Below are 17,054 nucleotides of genomic sequence, written 5' to 3'. Positions count from 1 at the left end.
ACCCACACACTTCCCAATGGGGTCTTTAACCTTTCTACTTTAAAAGTTACTCCCTCTTGTGGACCTAGGGAACAATTTAGACAAGTCAGGCTCCTGGAAGCGATGAGCATTCTCTCCCACCCCACTCCACGCTGGTCATGTACAACTGTGACCATGAAACCCTGCTGCACTGGGGAGAAAAGTACCTTTCAGAGCTCCTCTCACCAATTTAGTAGCATTTTCAATAAGCTGCCAAAAACTACCTCTCTCTCACTCTTTGAATGTCACAGCACTCACACAGGCCGTCAGAATTATGGCTCAATGCTTTTTCAGCCCACTATGTTTTTGCCAAGAACTTGTTTCCTTTTCAGGCGTATAAGAGAACACACATTATGTAACATCCTTACTGCACAAAGCCCCAGCAGAAAGGTAACCCTGCAGGATCCTTCTTGGAACCCATATCCAGAGCAAGGGCATGGGCGAAATTGCAACTGGGCAAGATTATGATTTAGGATGCTATTTAGTCACATTTATACCCACAACTAATAAAAAGGTCATCTATCCCTTACTCTAGCCATTCCTTGGCAATCCTCAAGAATGAATGCTGATTGGTGAACTAGTAAGCACTCAGGGGCAGGGTCCATCTCTTCATGTTGCATCACAATGGGGCCTCAATCCCTGATGGAGGCATGTAGAGCAACCAATACCACAAACCAATATTAATAGATCACTCCTGTAATCCCAGCTTCCCTTCACCTGTTAACACCTACACAATAACCCAGCAATACAAGATAGTCATAAAGAGTGAAATCCTGGTCCCACTGAAGTCAGTGGGAGTTATCTTCAGTGGGGGCCAAGTTTTCACCAAATATCTTTAAGATTTCCCATCCTGGCATTCACATTCTCTCACAGTGGGGAAAGTAAATAGACCTTGCAATGCATGAAAAAGCTGAGCTGCAAACATGGCCCTCAAAGTTAGCTCTGTGACTGAGCTCTGGGTTGTTTGCAGCTTCCTCTGAGAAGCCTGACGTCTCCCCTTTTCCAGGATTGATTTTAGTCCTTTTTCACTTTGCAAACACTGGTTAGCTTGCAGTGGCCTGACAGAAGATGAACTTGGTTGTTTTGGTCTAACAATTTATGTGGGGCTTATCGCACCTAAGTCATCTTTTTGTGTGCATGGTCTGACACAAGCAGAGCTCATGTGTGTCAGAAACATTTATCCATTATTACTGCACGCTCAGCAAAAGGAGTGCAGACTGTCGTAATGAACCTGTGGCTAAATCTCCCCAACCAAATAGTATTTTTTCCCATTAGAAAAAAGTTTTTCTAGAAAATTAGGATCGTATTGCATGAGTTTTAGGTCACTATTGGACCTGAACTCTCATTTCCCTTTTAAAAGAAACTTGCTAGCGAGCTGTCCAAGTGTCCTGACTGCTGAGTTGTAAATTCCATTTGGAGGTTTACCACTGAAATGCTGATCCTTGTACTTCTTAGCACTATCATAACATGAATACAATAGCACATGCTAGGGCATCTAGGTAACAGGAGGAGTCTGTTGCAGCTCAGACAAGGGAGTGTTTCCTGAAATCGTCACGGGTATATACACAGGATACTGCCAGTAGCTCTTACTTAGCAATATTACCCCTGCTGAGTGGGCATCTTTGCAATTGCAATGGCTTTGTCTTCAATGCAAAAAAAGGTGTGCGCGTGCATGGGGGGTTATAATGGGACAACTATGTGTGTTTGCTATCCCACTATAAAATCCTAGTGGAGACAAGTGTACTGTAGTTTTTACCATGAGGTAGCTAGGCAAGGTCAGCACTATATCCCCTTCCCATAGTTGATCTTGCCTATTTTCTTCATGATGAAAACTACAGTACATTGTCCACTAGGATTTTACAGCAAGATAGCTGATGCACATTAGCTATGCCATTGTAGATGCCATTTTTTGGCAGTGAAAACAAAGCTAAGGATGGTGTGTCTTCACTCAGGCAAAAGTGGATGTTCTTGAATTAGCTAATTCCCATTAATACCCTAGTGAAGCCAAGGCAGTTTGTAGTTCTCACACACAACTTGGCAGATCAAGTTAAAGGAACTTCATCTTTTAACCTAATGTGCTAACTCAATGAAAGCTAAAAACTGCCTTGTCTTCACGAGGAGTTTACCTTGCGTTAAGAACACACCTTTTATCCTAGTGAAGACACAGCTGCTAGCCACTATTCTAGCTGTTTATCTGGTTAGGAGGTCAAGTGGGGAGGAGGGCCCTAAATGGGTTTATTTCCATGTTTAGTGTTCTGGGTTCAAATCCTATTTTAGATTACAAATGAGAGTAAATCTGATAACCTGATCCTAGTCTCCTACCCAAAACCCCAGTGCATGAACAACAGACCTTGTTCCAGGGATCCCTATGACCAAAACAGCAAGAGGGCAGAAATCAAAATTGTCAACAGCACTGTGCAAGGACAGAGAACTAAAATGGCAAGGAGGGCAATGCACAGACCCCACAGCGATCGGCAGAAATTTGTTTGGCCACAGGATTGGAATAGCAAAGAGAGCACTGGCAAGTGCGCAGGGACTAAAATAGGATTGCATATGTTACATTTGTGATAGGGAGAGGTGTGTGTCAGCCTACAACTAGACAAACAGGATAAAAATGCTGTCAGTGCAAATTATCCCTGCATATCATGGATTAGGACTAGTTCTGTCCATTTGGTGTTCATGAAATGGAATGAGTGGAAGTCAGGACAAGAATCCATATTTATAAATACAAGACCAACAAACACATTGCCTCTGCTACTTTCAGCAGAAACTGCAAGCATGTATTCCCCAAAGATCTTTGCAAATGTAGCTGGGACTGTAACCTGCCAAAGAGTAACCTTCCTTCCAAAAGGAGAGGCCCTTTCTCTAACAAAGCACACTTCCCCTTGGACTCAGTTAGCATGTGGAATTATTCCAAACAGATAACTCATTGCTCTGGAGACTCATGTACTAATGAGACAAAACTATTCTTACCCACTCAGGAAGGAATGGCTCCTTGCAAACTGAACAAACAAGTGCATAGCTCGCCTTATCTAAGTTCACAGAATTTATGGTTATAAAGAGGCTCCTTCAAACATATTTGTCATATTTTAACCATAATGTTTTACTTACAATAGGAAGACCCACCAAAGTGGTTGAGTGTAGATGCCTGGTACTGCAGAGAAAGAGGAGATGGAGCGTGTCTACAACACAGTGATTTACAGACGCTTTAAGGGCTCCACTGAGACACAGAAAATGCTACAGGATGACGTGTGAATGACTAGCAGAGTTCTCCCATTGAAAAGCATTTGACTCACACTGAACCTAATGGGAGATTTTTGCTGGTCTCTGTGGGGGAGAATTTAGCCCTAGGATTTGAAAGGCTAGTTTACGTAATACAGGCACACTATACAGCTTGTAATTGTACAGGTTAGAAAGGGAGTCAGAACAGTGGCAGCAGGCATGGCATGCTAAGATCCAAATGTCGACTGGGGGCAGAAGAAGGAGAGTAAAAATAGCGTGAATGGGGGAAGAAAGGGAGAGCAAGTGGGCAGAAATAAGGCACAATGAGCCACAATGAGATGAGATGGAGGGTGGGAGGGGGAGGCAGCAGCTAATCCAAAGAGGTTGGGAGCAACTGCATTAGACCACATTAGGGTCAGCTGCCTGCTTTCAGTTAACTGTTAAAATAGTTTCCCTTTTCCCCTCCCAAAGGAACTCAGCTCCAAGGCGTTCTGCATCTAATGTGGAGGATTTAACTGCACACAAAACCAGGGACACTGGAAGAAAGGAACAAAGGCCCTTAGTCCCAATCCTCAGCTGCAGCAGAGGCACGTATAGCACAACTAGGGGTAAGGAAAGAGATTTGGCTTCACTGGGGGTTGGAGCAGGCCTTGTCTTCACCTTCTCTTGATCCTGGTCCAGCTGTGTCGGGGCCTGGTTTCCAGCCACAATTGCAACCCATAGGTTGTTAATAAGTCATGCGGCCAATGGCCTCAGCCAAGCACCAGCCCTGCCCTTTCTTTCCCCAGGTACAGGGAGGGACATGGCCTGGGAGCAGTTGCACTGTCTCTCCGTAGCAGCTAAGGATTTCCTCTCATCAAGGTGCTCTTCCAGGAGCCAGCTATGCTGGCTTTAGGGCTGCTTTGTGCTGCAGGAGCCACACAAAGTCACCTCTCATGCAGCCAGTGTCCCCTGTGGAGAATGGGGGAAGAATTTGTTTTTGCAGCCAGCGCTCGAGTGGCTTTATCTAGATACACCCTGAGGTTTCCTTTCCTGTCGAAGCCCCTCATATGTCTCAAGGCATAATGCAGGAGTTAGACTGGTTCTGTGTGACCTACCCTGAGCTTGGGGCAGGGTGTTGGGTGCACTTCCTTGATCAGCACCAACCCTCTCCCTGCCCAGGCTCTCTAAATAATAATCACTATACAGGAGAGGAAATTTCTTGTTCCTAGGCTGTCACTGCAAGAATTGTCAATGAAAGTTTATTTTTAACCCAGGACAAGGCAGCTCTGGCCAATATAAAATAAAATAAATTTAATATTAGAATAAGCACAAGGACTGTACTGACTCAAGTGGGCATTTTTACAGTTATTCGGTACAAAACTCAAAATTGGAGCTGCAGAATTTCCAATCTGCCACAACAAGGAGCCCCACAGAAGTTAGCTCTTGCTTATCCTGATGTATAGGAGGTCTAGATTATATAGCACACCTCCCCTGTAGTTCTCCAAGTACTCTATAAATACTGGAAAGCCTCTCATTCTCACTGTGCAGATCAGGAAACTGAGGCACAGAGGCATGGGGTATGTCTTCACTGAAGCTAGAGGCTCTTCTGTGGCTGTTGCCCCACTCCTCCCATCCACACACAAAGCCCTCTCACCGAAGTTATGTGTTGCTTTCAATCCAGGCAACCTGGCCTGGCTGGGGTTGGAGGGTAGAGCCTGGATTCCACTTTCACTTGGGCTGGTAGTCTGCCCACTTTGCAGCAAGGACGGAGGCTAAATCATTTGAGTGCTGCCAGTCCTCTAATGTTTTCTCACTATTGCCCATGGGTGCTCAGAAGGACAGATACAGTCCCGCACCATTCACACAGTTGCTCAGCTTACTGCAGCACAAAGAACCCTTGAACATGTCCCCACAAGATGTAGAAAAACTCCACTGAGCAGTGAAGACATAGCCTCTGTGACCCATGTAAGATCACACAGCAAGTCAACTGCAGGCCTGGGAACAGAATTCAGGTTTCCCAATGCCACTGTAGTGCCCACTTCCTTTGGACTGCGTGGCTGGGGGAAAGGCCAGGGGGAGGGGGCGTGTGAGATATAGACACCCTATTTACCACAGCCTTTTATTCCAAGTGACATTTCCAAAATAGGCTTCCCGTAAGTTAAGGCAGTATGGAGAACCACAGCCAAAGGGAGTGCCTACATCTGGAGTGGTTAGAGCTAGTCAGGGCAGAGAATTATGTGCTGGATTAATGCATTTACTTTGTGTTAATTGCATGAGATAGCCTAGCAGAACAGTTTAAGAATAATATAGACATCTCTAATACCAACACTGAATGGCTTGCATGTTTGGATACTCTCCTAGTCTTTGCATTAAGATGTAATCTGTGATTTACAAGGCCCTCAGCAGCTACCAGTTATGTGAAAATTAAGTGGGTAATCGATAGGCAAATCTGGGCATTTCCATCCAGATAGGAGACCATGAGAGAGTGAAGCCTATTACACAGCTGAAGCAGGCAGAGAGGAGAGAAGTTAGGGTTAGAGCCACTCCCTGCTTCAGACAGACATAAGCCAAGTCCACAACATGGAAGGATCACTTCTGCTGGCAAACAAGTTAGATACTTAAATAAGTTCTGCAAATTACACAGCCCAAAATAGACAATTGACCCATTTTTCACAAGTCAGTTCTGCTTCCTTAGAATTAAGGATGTTTATAATCCCTAATCCAGTTACTGCAATTTTACGTCAGTACATAAATACAAGTTTCTGAACATTGATTGCATGGAAATGCAGTCTCCTGAAGATCCATTATAGGCAAAATGGGCTTTTACTACAGCAATACATCTAGCACAGCTAAGTTCAGACACTGCATTTTATTCACAGCAAAAGTGTTAAGAGGACAAGTCACATCCACTCTTGGCAAGTACACCAATATTACCATTACAAGATAGCGAGTGCCCCATATCAGATGTTCATGTAAGGGCACAATCTGTTAGGGACACACCACCACCACAACTATGCCCGTCCCTTTTTTTCATTCGTTGCCCCCCATAATTAGTTGAGGCCCGGCTTCAGTAACTCCTCCCCTTAGGCTAAGGAGTAGCTTTTAGCTGTGGGCGGGCTTGTGCCTACCCATGTCCTGGTATCCAAATAGTACTAACCATTTATGCCAAGGCATGTTAAGAAAGTTGAGATTGTGCAGATGTTAACATTCTTGCCTAGAAGCCAAGTATCATTCAGAAAGAAGCAATTTTTACCTTTGAAGAAAACCAACAAGAACTCAGTCCAGATTCCTTACAGACAAACGGGGTGGGCCTAATGCCCTGATCCTGCAACTTGATCCATATGGGTAGATCCTGCTGCCATGGAAAGTCCCACTGATGCCAGCGAGACTCTGTATAGGCTCACCTTTCCCAAGCAATTTGCAGGATCTAACTGAGGGGTAAATATACCACTGCCAATAGAAAATGACGCAAGTAAGGTTATACTCAGAGCCACCTGAGTATAAACTCCAAACCAGTCAGCTCTAGGTTTTGCAAACTTTGCAAAGCAAAGTGTGGGTCCTCAACCAGTAGTTATAAGATTGGTTGAGATTAATGTGGAGAGGGCAGGTTTCTATAGGAACACAGGATTGGGGTTCAGGGCACTTTTCACAGTGGGCCTCAGCTCATCTCTCAAGGTAGCTGGGTGCTAACAAGAGGCTGTTGCTGGGGCAAGGAAAATGCTGAGAGAATGAGACCCATGCTAGGGCCACTAAGCAGCCACACACTTAGCACATGCATTAGGCTGCCCCTGCTGCAGGCAGGGAGCAGTGAAGACAAGTTACAGTTTGACTGAACAGTGGAATAAACGTGTTAACTTGAAGTTCACCAAGTGGTACAATGTGAAAAATAACTCATTGAGTTATCCATCTATTTCATAACAGAGTGGCAATACTTTGAGTTAGTATGGTACGAAGCACAGCTATATCACTTTTAAAGATCTTCAGAGGTTTACTCTAGTTACAAGACTGGGAAGCACACACTGGCAGAGTGAGGCATAAATATTCCCTTAAGCCTTGCCTAAGGTAGAGAATTTGGGCATTGTGACCCCTTTGCAGAGTGCCTGTTGCACACAAATGCTTATGCATTCACACCTTCATTGTGATGACCCTTGCTCTGGGCAAAGCTAAGTAGGTGGTGCAGAGACACACAGCAGCTTCCAATACAATGCCACTGTAGATAGGAAGTGTTAGTGTGACAGCTGCACCTGTGCAACTGGCCTTCCAACTTCAGTCCTACAATGCTCCTGCCCATCCAGCAATGATCAGTCTTATACTTCAGAAGCACTGCTTCTGTCACCTGTCAAGTCATTCACTTAGTAACTCACAAGGTGGGGGAGGAGGAGTGAAAGGGGATGGAAAGCAACAAGTTGGTACTTAGCTACTTTTCATTCTGCCTCTTCCCTGACCCCACACTCCAACAGCCAGAGCAGTAGAGGACGAAAGAGAAAATATAGCTTTAAATTTTTGTTTTATGGAAGCTTCTTTTGGAAGTGTCAAAGATTCACCTAAAAACACAGAGAGGAATTATTCAGCAGTCATTGCATGCACATACAACACTGCATTACACAGAGGATTGCCATGGCAGTCCATTTATTGCCTCAGCAGGCCACCCTCAATGTAAATGCAGGGTTGAGCGTGCACATGCAGTGGCTACTGAATGTCTTTCCTTTGAATGTTTTCAGGTAAATTAATTTAGGATAATAGGTTGGGAGGAGTACTCAGACTGCCATAACTCACCCGCTGCTATGCAGTCAATCTGTTGCCTCGGCATAACTTGTACATTGCTGTGCAGTCAGAATACTGCTCCCAACCTATTATCCTCTAGTAATCCACCTGAAAACACAAAGAAATGAATTGTTCAGCAGCCACTGCATGCGCAAACAACACTGCATTTAGAATGAGAGTTGCCATGGCAGTCCGTTGGTTGCCTCAGCATATCTTGCAGACTGCCATGCAGTCAGAATGCTGCTCTCAACTTATTATTCTCTAGTAATTCCACCCGCCTTGCAACATTGTCCAGTACTCATTTGTGTTGTCCCCAACCCAGGACCAAATATCTCCTAGGGCCCACTGGATTAGGTGAGCGAATTAACTGGGCACTATCATTGGGCTTGGAAGGACATCCTCCCTCCAAACCCATATCACTTTCATCTCTGGATCAGAGAAGGGAACACAAGAGAACAGTTAGTTCAGTGACAAGATACAGAACAGAGTGTGATCCAAAGAGAAGAAATCAATTAAAAAGAATCAGGCTCCTTGTGCCCTCAAGTTGCACCACCCAATCCTCTGGGTTCCCCATTGAGTGACCCACTATTATAGCACTTGCAAGTGCTATGACACAGCTCCTTCCACTCATGATTGGTGCATGGACCCCTGCGCAGGACAGAACCATCTGAAGCACAGAGATGGAGATGGAAGCACAGAGAACAGATGCAAGTACTGTATACTGTACACCATAAAAATTCTGTTGTTCCAAGGAGATAGCCAATGATACCCATCCCAAATACTACAATTAAAAGCTTCTGCAGCACTTATAGTGCATTGCATCCATGCATAGTACTCCTTGCATTTACCCAGAACAGATTGGCTAGCATGGAGTCACTGCACTGTTGAGACTTGCAACATGCCAGTTCTCTAGCATAGACAAGGCCTCTCACATTTGGTCTGGAGTGACAGTACTAGCAACATGTTGCAGAGTTAGTAGGCTATTTCCCTCATTATAAGGTAAGTCTCCTGGCTGCCAACATTTTACACAGCATTGTAAATTAAAATTAGTACATTCAGCAGCCACTACTGGGTGTTTCTCGCTCAATTAATGTGTACAACAGACCCTCTTCCTACATTGTTTGTTTAATACTAACTCCTAAGTGCACAACATGCAGCACTGTATTGTCATGTGGGTTTCATTTTCAGCACAGCTGGCCCCTTACATAATACACATTCATCCTGAACAATAGCCAACTGAGATAATAGAGAATTCCTAAACTGGAAAGTACTTCAAACACAGATCTCACCCTCTCTGCATGCGTTTCTGATTAGAAGTCTCTGGGTCTGCTCTGTTTAACTGAAATTCAGCCATTTAGTAGAGGTTCTCAACCTTCCTAGACTACTGTACCCCTTTCAGGAGTCTGATTTGTCTTGCATACCCCAAGTTTCACTTCACCTAAAAATGACTTATTAACAAAAATCAGATATAAAAATGTCACAGCACACTATTACTGAAAAATTGCTTACCGTCTCATATTTACCATATAATTATAAAATAAAACAATTGGAATATAAATATTGTACTTACATTTCAGCATACAGTATATACAGCAGTATAAAACAAGTCATTGTCTCTATGAAATTTTAGTTTGTACTGACATTGCTAGGGCTTTTTATGTAGCTTGTTGTTAAACTAGGCAAATACCTAAATGAGCTGATGTACCCCTTGGAAGACCTCTGCATGACCCTGGTTGAGAACCACTGATTTAGCATACCTTTATACCCTCTAGTGGAGAAAATGAGAGGTGCCAACTCAAGAATATATTCTCAAATTCTTGGAAGTATTCTTCAGAGACAGCAAGGTTTGAATTACTTCTACAGATCCTGAAGGCACCACATCACAGCTAGGAAGTCTCCCATTTGCCACGAGTACACTACTTCCCTGTGCAAAAGTTAGTGGTGCCAGAAGTGCACAAGAAACTTGTAGAGCTGAAGACCTCGTTGTATGGCAGGAATAAAAAAAGAGTTCCAGTAATTTTTTTGGAAAGTTAGGTTTTATTAATGCGTTTATCAGCAACTTTTAGGCAAAGTCACATTCTACAAGCTAGAAGAATACATACAGGGATAGTCAAAGTGAAGTGATGGCATCCTGCTCCTTTATTATGGTGAAATCTTCCAGTCAAGTCATCTGGAAAGAAATAATCAGGACACAGATGACCACAAGCACAGAGTTCAAAAGGGTTCACACAGACAGGTCAGAGCTGTGCAGAGTACACTATGAGCAGCTAAGCAAACAGAGAATTCATTCAGCTTAGGGTGACATTTGCAAGTCGTGACTGCTTAATGAAGCTAATGCAGAATTCACTGCAGGCCTTATGTGCAGCTGCTGTGAAAGATACTGATGCAAAATTTAAAAGAGATGAGGCATGCTCTTTGGACAAATGAAAATGGAGCAAATTTCACAGGAAATGAAGCTCTCATGAGCAGATGACCACAGTTACAGAAGAGCTAAGACAGCAAGCAAGTAATCCCTCTGCCAACATGGTCCATTAGTTTACCACTCTGTAAACAAAAGGAAGCCTAGTAACTTTCAGGCTCCCTGCCGCAAATGCAGAATGCTTGGCTCAAAATGATGCTAGCCTACATGAGCGTGAACATATATATAGCTGAACTCAGGCAATTTCAAGGCAAAGGTACAAATGCACCCTCCCTTACTTTGGTTGTAGAGAACGATTTCTGGATGTTGACCAGATGAGCTATTCAGGCAATATACTACTGAAACCTTGTATATACTGAGCAGGCCAGCATAAGGACTTGCAAGCATTTTATTTATGTTAAAATATGTTATACCAGTAACTGGCAAGTGAGATTTTACATTAGAGGATGGAGAAACTTTATATATATTTACAACAACACTTAATCTGAAAGTGACAGCACTCTCCTTATCAAATACTTTCCTCTTCCCTGCTGCTGGTGTATGCACACAGATTTGTTACTTTATAACAGACTTAGAGAGCCTAACATGTATACAAATATTTACTTTGTCTTACAAGGAAAAAACAGCTATAATCTCAACAGCAGCCATTAAACTATAGCGTTTATAAGTAGTTGTACTACACTGTATGCTGGGTGGAAGGAAAAATGTCTTAAAACTTCTTTCTTATGTAGTACTTTATCTTGTCTAATACCTTTAATTATTTAACCAATTGTAACTTCACTGTGGAAATGAAAAGTGTATCCAAATTTACGAGGCCATCTGCTAGTTTAGAAGCCAAACCTTCACACAACCTTATCAAATGTTGGACGTGTGTCTCTCATTATTAATGCATTTTTATTGCCACTAATGATACACTTTTTGAGAGTCAGTTTATGCAGGACCCAGGCTGCTTGTGCTTTGATGCACATGTAAACAGAACAGAAGCATTTTGGTTTTTACACCAGGAAAGAGCAGCATTTGCCAGATCATAGAGAAGAATCTGTTATAGCAAGAAAACTGACCAGAGGGTGTTAATCCATATAACAGCAGGCAAGTGAAGAGTTCACTAACTGTGGTCTGACATTCCATTACACTGCTCTCTACTGGTCAATTGGAAGCCTACAACCTTGTACTTTATTAGTCCTAATTTGTATGTTTAATTCCAGAGCTTACAACTAGAGTTCTGGAGAGATATTTTTAGCTACATCTGAATAAATAGTTACCCAAAAAACTGTGTAGAATGAACAGTCGGTTTCTGATCAGCAGGGTTTTATCTTTATACCATGGAGCACCTAGACAAAAGAGCTTAAATGTTAATCAGGGATAGTGTCATCTGTTAATCACAGCACATTTAAGAGAGTCAAAAGCCATTTTGCAGTTACAGGTTTCTAGATTTTAGGAATGTCATTTAGTTTTTAACTGGAACATAGTAAGAGACTTACTAGAAATGAAGCTGAGGGAGCTAGGGCCTCATCTGCAGACTAGGGGTGGAATTTGTGCTCCTAGGTCACTTAGACACTTTTGAAAATCCCACTGTGCTTCAGCTATTGAGAACTGCTGTATGCATGCCCAGTGACACATTGATTAAGTTATCTGAGTGATAACACTTCTCTCCTGTTCTTTATTGGAATGTTGTCAGATGGATGTGTCAAGTCTCATCACTATTATAGTCACAATGGGAGATATAGTATTTGTTTAGAACATTAAAGTTGTACCTGGATGTACATTTTCTGATTTACACCAGACTCCTCACACCCCCAGGTTATTTGAAAAAAAGAAAGGAGGGACAGGAGGCTCAGCAGATGGTCCTTTCAGCATAAGGAAATTCTGTAGTATTTGCTGAAACTTTACTATGAACCTCAGTGAAAAAGTGGCTAGATTGAACCAGATGCTTCCTTGATTTATTTTAGGAAAATCTGACAAATGTTTGTTATTTAAGACAGCAAATTACTTTGCAGTATATCAATTTTATTGTACTCTGGACCAGTATCCAATATGCCTTTTTGAACGTACTCACTTTGTCTACATTACTTGATTTGTGATAAGTGCTAGATGTTATCAATATTACATTATGACGAAAAAAGATCACAAGCTATTCAGTCTTAACACTGGTTTTGAAGTGTCCCCTGTTCTTAAAGATTCATCATTTAATGCTTTGTCTGGAAAGAGAAGGTAATTCACCATGCTACAGCACTGCCAAGTGGCCACCTACCACTTTTTCACTTGGAGAAACCAATGCTCCCCGATTCTCCTCCTACTTCAACAGAATAGTTGCCTCTAATTAACACCACCTTCTACGGGGGGAGAACTACCATTGCTTAACGTGATAGGCCAGTTGTTGCAGCAGCTGACTGTTCAAAAGGGCCCCATGGCCTGTTTTAGTCAACGTAAGGAGACACCCCTCAGCCAGGGCTCCAACAAATACAGGGTCGTGTTTGCCAGGGACCGACCAACCAACAGGGTAAAACTGATAGCCTAGATTAAGGAACACTCAATCTTGCTTCTCAACCCAGACTCTGCTGGGTTTGTATCACCACCCTAAAGGGGAACCACATGTCTAGTGGCAATTAAGCCTTGAGAAAGCAGCAGGAGTTTCTTTCAGGGAAGTGCTGACAAGCCTAACTGTTGGCACCTATGGGGGCTCTGGCTACCTGAGAGGATTTTAATACCCAGCTCACCAAATCCACAGACAACTGTTAATTTGTTAACCATAGTAAGTAACACAAGTTCAGAAAACATGTATGTCTACAAAGTTATTCTTGGTTAGTTCCATGTGTGCAAACTCATTCTGGAACAGGAATGCCTTGTTCCCATTTAGTTTAATTCACAGTGGTTAAGCTAAAGAGAAACAAGACACTTGTTCTGGAATAAGAATGTTCATAAATGGAGTTGATCAGGAAAACTAATGTACTTTAAATTCACATTCTATCTTCATCCACATTAACTTTCAAGTGCAGACAAGCCTTACATCTTCTTGGGTGTGCCACTGTCTGGCTAAAGTGCAGTCTGAAGTGAAGAGAAGTAGCATCACTATGTAGGTCAGTTAATGGGAGGGCAGGAGGTTAGCTGGAATGGTAATTCCCATGACAGTACAGCAGGACTAGAAAAGCAGGAAACATTTGACTGGGCTTTCCTTCTGTTAGCCAGTTGCAATAGTGGATGTTTTACATTAACCTCACCCAGGATTCAGGGAGGACTTGGGTTAACCAGGAATTAAACCAGGGATCCAAAGGCCTCCCAGTTGGCCTTCTGGGGTCCTCAAAGAGGCACATTCACTGTCTAGGATCATGTCCTCCAACAGCATCTTAGAAGCAGCGTCCTGTGTTACACTTTGAAAGAGAGAGCCAGGAAGAAGGTGTGGTTCTCATGCCAAAGACACATCCTCCCCACTTTAGGCACTCAACAGCTACCCTGATTATTCAAATCCCTCCTTAACACATACTTCCCCCATGAAACCTTCAGTGATGATCCACCAGAGCTACTAATCCAGTTTGTTTTCTTAAAAAAATCATATTAGAATTCAGGCCTTCATTCAGTAAGTTGCAATATAGTCTGTGTTTATAAACTCCCTGAGGCACAGACTATGTTTTTGTCTATGTACTGTAAAGGCTAATCATATTATTGACTCAAAAATTTGCTGTGCCGCTTATTATGCTGGCTATAACAGAGTAGAAGGAAAAGGAGTCAGGCTCTATTTATACTGGTAAAGGAACAGTGCTAGCTGCACTGTTTTAAAATATGGTTCATGCTAACACTGTTACATGGCCAGCACAGGCTGGGCTGGAAGTATTCTGGAAACACCGCACTAACTGAATGACTGGCAGGAAAACGTATTAACTGCTACACAAACCTTGCTAAACCATCAGGCTCCAACATTACATCCCTATTGAGACAAATGGGGACAGTTCACAGCACCCATGTCTATTGTCTGAAGATCCAGTTAAGTGGCACCACACAGGGATACAGTTGAAGGCAAAACACTTGTTTTTTAAATTAAATCTTAAATGTAAACTAAACCACCAAGGATTAAATTCTATGTGGAAGAATCTAAATCCACAGATTTCTGTTGGTACTTGGAAATCAGCAATGTTAAAGAAAATGAGAAATGTGATCTATATAACCTAAATTTGATTATTAAATCGGTAGAGCTTGTCTGTCTGGTAATGGCTCTTTCATCTTAATGTTAGGTCCCATTCTGTATAACCTCCCCAAGAGTTTTAAAATTTAGAACAGAGATTAATATTGGATAAGTAAGAGGAACCCTAACTATGTAAACAATACATTTTCCCCTGCCTTAAATGGGAAAGATTTTGTATGCAGTATCATACATGACCATCAAAATGCTGCAAGAATGTTCACACCTGCTACTGCACAAGGCAAACTCTACAAAAGAGTCTGCATGGGATTATTCTAGGGCAAGAGGTCAGGCTGGCTGGTACAAGGCTGTGTCAACAAGGGCCCAACCACACAGCAGCCTTTTCCCAGACCCTGCGCTCTCTACAAAGCCTGCCAAAATCCTGTGATTCTGTACAATTGCCTCTTCCAAGGAAGGAATAGTCAATCCTGAGTCAAACTTCAATCAAGCGGGTTAAAGAGTTACCTCAAATGAGCTGTAGCACCAGAAATGGATCTGATGCACCTTGGCCCCAATACAATCCAGGATGGAGGTGGAAATGGTTCCTTCATTTGGGCAGAGGAGAGGTAAATCCTGGCAAGAAATTCTGAAACACATAATGATAAGAGAACAAAACCAGAATGGCAGAGAGAGAGTCAGTGGACGCAGGGGGACAATAGACCTCTCTCACTGCCCGTGAGGTCAAGCCAGCCCTCATCTCCACGCCACTTACCAAAATGCCTCATTCCAGCTGTGCTCCAAAATCCACCATCCTGCAGGCACTAGCCTCGACACAGCAGCCACGGGTGCTATAAAGACAGGAGCGGGGCATGACCGTCTCACCCCCCGAAAGGGCGGGAAGGTCCAACGTGCACTGCCGACAGGAAGTGCTGCGTTCAAAGCGGGGGACAGCGGCTCAGTGCGATCCAGGGCCTGCCCTGAGAACAGGTGTCCCCGCTTCCTACGCCCCTCCCTCTCGCTGACCCCCCCCCCCCACATCACACCCCGTCTGCATGTCCTCCAACCCCCCTCCCCGCCCCCACTAATCACCCTCCCCACGTACATCCCATCCCCCTCCGCCCCAGAAGGACTCCTGGAAAGAAGGGGGCCGGGGGCTCCAGGCCCCACCGCCAGGGAGGGAGGCGAAGGAACATCCCGCAACCGTTGGCAGTTTCCCGATCACTGAGAGGAACTGTTGCGCTCGCGCATGTGATCGCAAAACGGAAGGCCAAGGCGAGGAAACCATAGAGAAGGCGGAACCGGCGGCTAGAAGGGGGCTGCTGAGGAAGGAGGCGCCTTCACCACGACAAGAGCGGCCACCGGAAGTTGCGGTCCTCCCAGCCGCCTTAAAGGGCCAGCAGTAGCGGCCACGCCACACCGTACCCAATCGGGTGGCGCGGCTGGCGCCAAGGTTGCTTTGGGCCTAGGGGGACACGTGACCTCGCTCCCGGCAACAGACCCGGGGGCGGGGGGCGCTGGCCGCTGCTGCTGACCCCAGCAGCCACATTCAGGCGCCTCTAGGCGGGAAGCTGCTGCGGTGAGAGGCGGGGGCTTGTGTATTTTTTGGAGGGTCCCCGCGTCGCTTGCCTCACGTGAGAGAGCGCTCGCCATTCCCTTCCCAGCATCCCATTCTCCAACCGGAACCGGAAGTGTGGCTCGCCCTGACTGACAGCCCGGCGGCACCACCTCCTCCGGTTGGTGGACAGATCATCATGTGACTATGGGGGGGGGGGCGTGTCTGCGTGTGCGTGCTGCTGCCTGCCTCCCTGCCAACAGCAGGAGGCTGCGGCTGACGTGGGACGTTGACTATTGTCCTACTGTGCTGTACCGTCCCTCCCCCACCCAGTGCCCACCCTCCCTCCTAGTAGCCCCCGGCGACTACCTTTTTTTGAATTTGCCACTGAGGGATTTTGGATGGGGCAGGCCGTTACCTGGTGGGGGGATGAATACTGTAACTTGTCCTACTACGCTGTACCATACCGTACCTCCCCACCCAGTGCCCACCCCCCCCCCGTCCTGTAGTAGCCACTGGCCTCGGGAGGGGGACCGGCCAAGGAGAAGTGGAAGAGCTGTCCCCTGATCATGGCACACATTCAAGTTTAAACTGAGTAAAATTTGGCTAGCTGATAGATCTCACAATGTGAGTGTGTTTCTAGTGGGGTCCCACCGGGATCGGTTCTTAGTCCAGCACTACTTAACATGTTTATCAATGGCCTGGCGGAAAACAAAATCATCATCACCGATAAAGCTTACAGGTGCCACAAAAATTGGGGGAGTGCTAAATAATGAAGAGGACAGGTCACTGATGCAAAGCGATCTGAATCTCTTGGTAAGTTGGGCACAAGCAAACAATATGTATTTTAATATAGCTAAATGGAAACGTATCCATCTAGGAACTTAGAACATAGGTCATACGTACAGGGGGGACTCACATACTGGAAGGCAGTGACTCCGCAAAAGATTTGGGGCATGGTGGGCTGCCGTGGCCAAAAGGCC

At 44.6% G+C, this 17,054-nt stretch overlaps 1 long non-coding RNA gene and 1 other non-coding gene across 3 annotated transcripts; both read right to left on the bottom strand.

The window, feature by feature from the left end:
- Positions 1–9,991: 9,991 nt before the first annotated feature.
- Positions 9,992–16,248, bottom strand: LOC137152749 (uncharacterized). Of its 2 annotated transcripts, none has more exons than XR_010919592.1 (5): positions 16,146–16,248; positions 15,292–15,367; positions 15,045–15,165; positions 11,668–11,736; positions 9,992–10,156 (listed from the first exon to the last, which is right to left on the bottom strand). It is a non-coding gene; the product is annotated as an uncharacterized lncRNA (long non-coding RNA). The 2 variants fall into 2 exon arrangements; XR_010919593.1 differs by lacking the exon at positions 16,146–16,248 and adding an exon at positions 15,622–15,766.
- On the bottom strand, positions 14,753–14,934 carry LOC137152944 (small Cajal body-specific RNA 16). Its single transcript, XR_010919670.1, has one exon. It is a non-coding gene; the product is annotated as a small Cajal body-specific RNA 16 (non-coding RNA).
- Positions 16,249–17,054: the final 806 nt, after the last annotated feature.

Source organism: Emydura macquarii, unplaced genomic scaffold, assembly GCF_026122565.2.
Source record: "Emydura macquarii macquarii isolate MOO-44397 ecotype Brisbane River unplaced genomic scaffold, CSIRO-AGI_Emac_v2 contig_1230, whole genome shotgun sequence".
In the NCBI taxonomy this organism is placed as follows: domain Eukaryota; kingdom Metazoa; phylum Chordata; order Testudines; family Chelidae; genus Emydura; species Emydura macquarii.
Note: the sequence above shows the minus strand (reverse complement) of the source record. Positions and strands in the feature narration are given on the sequence as shown.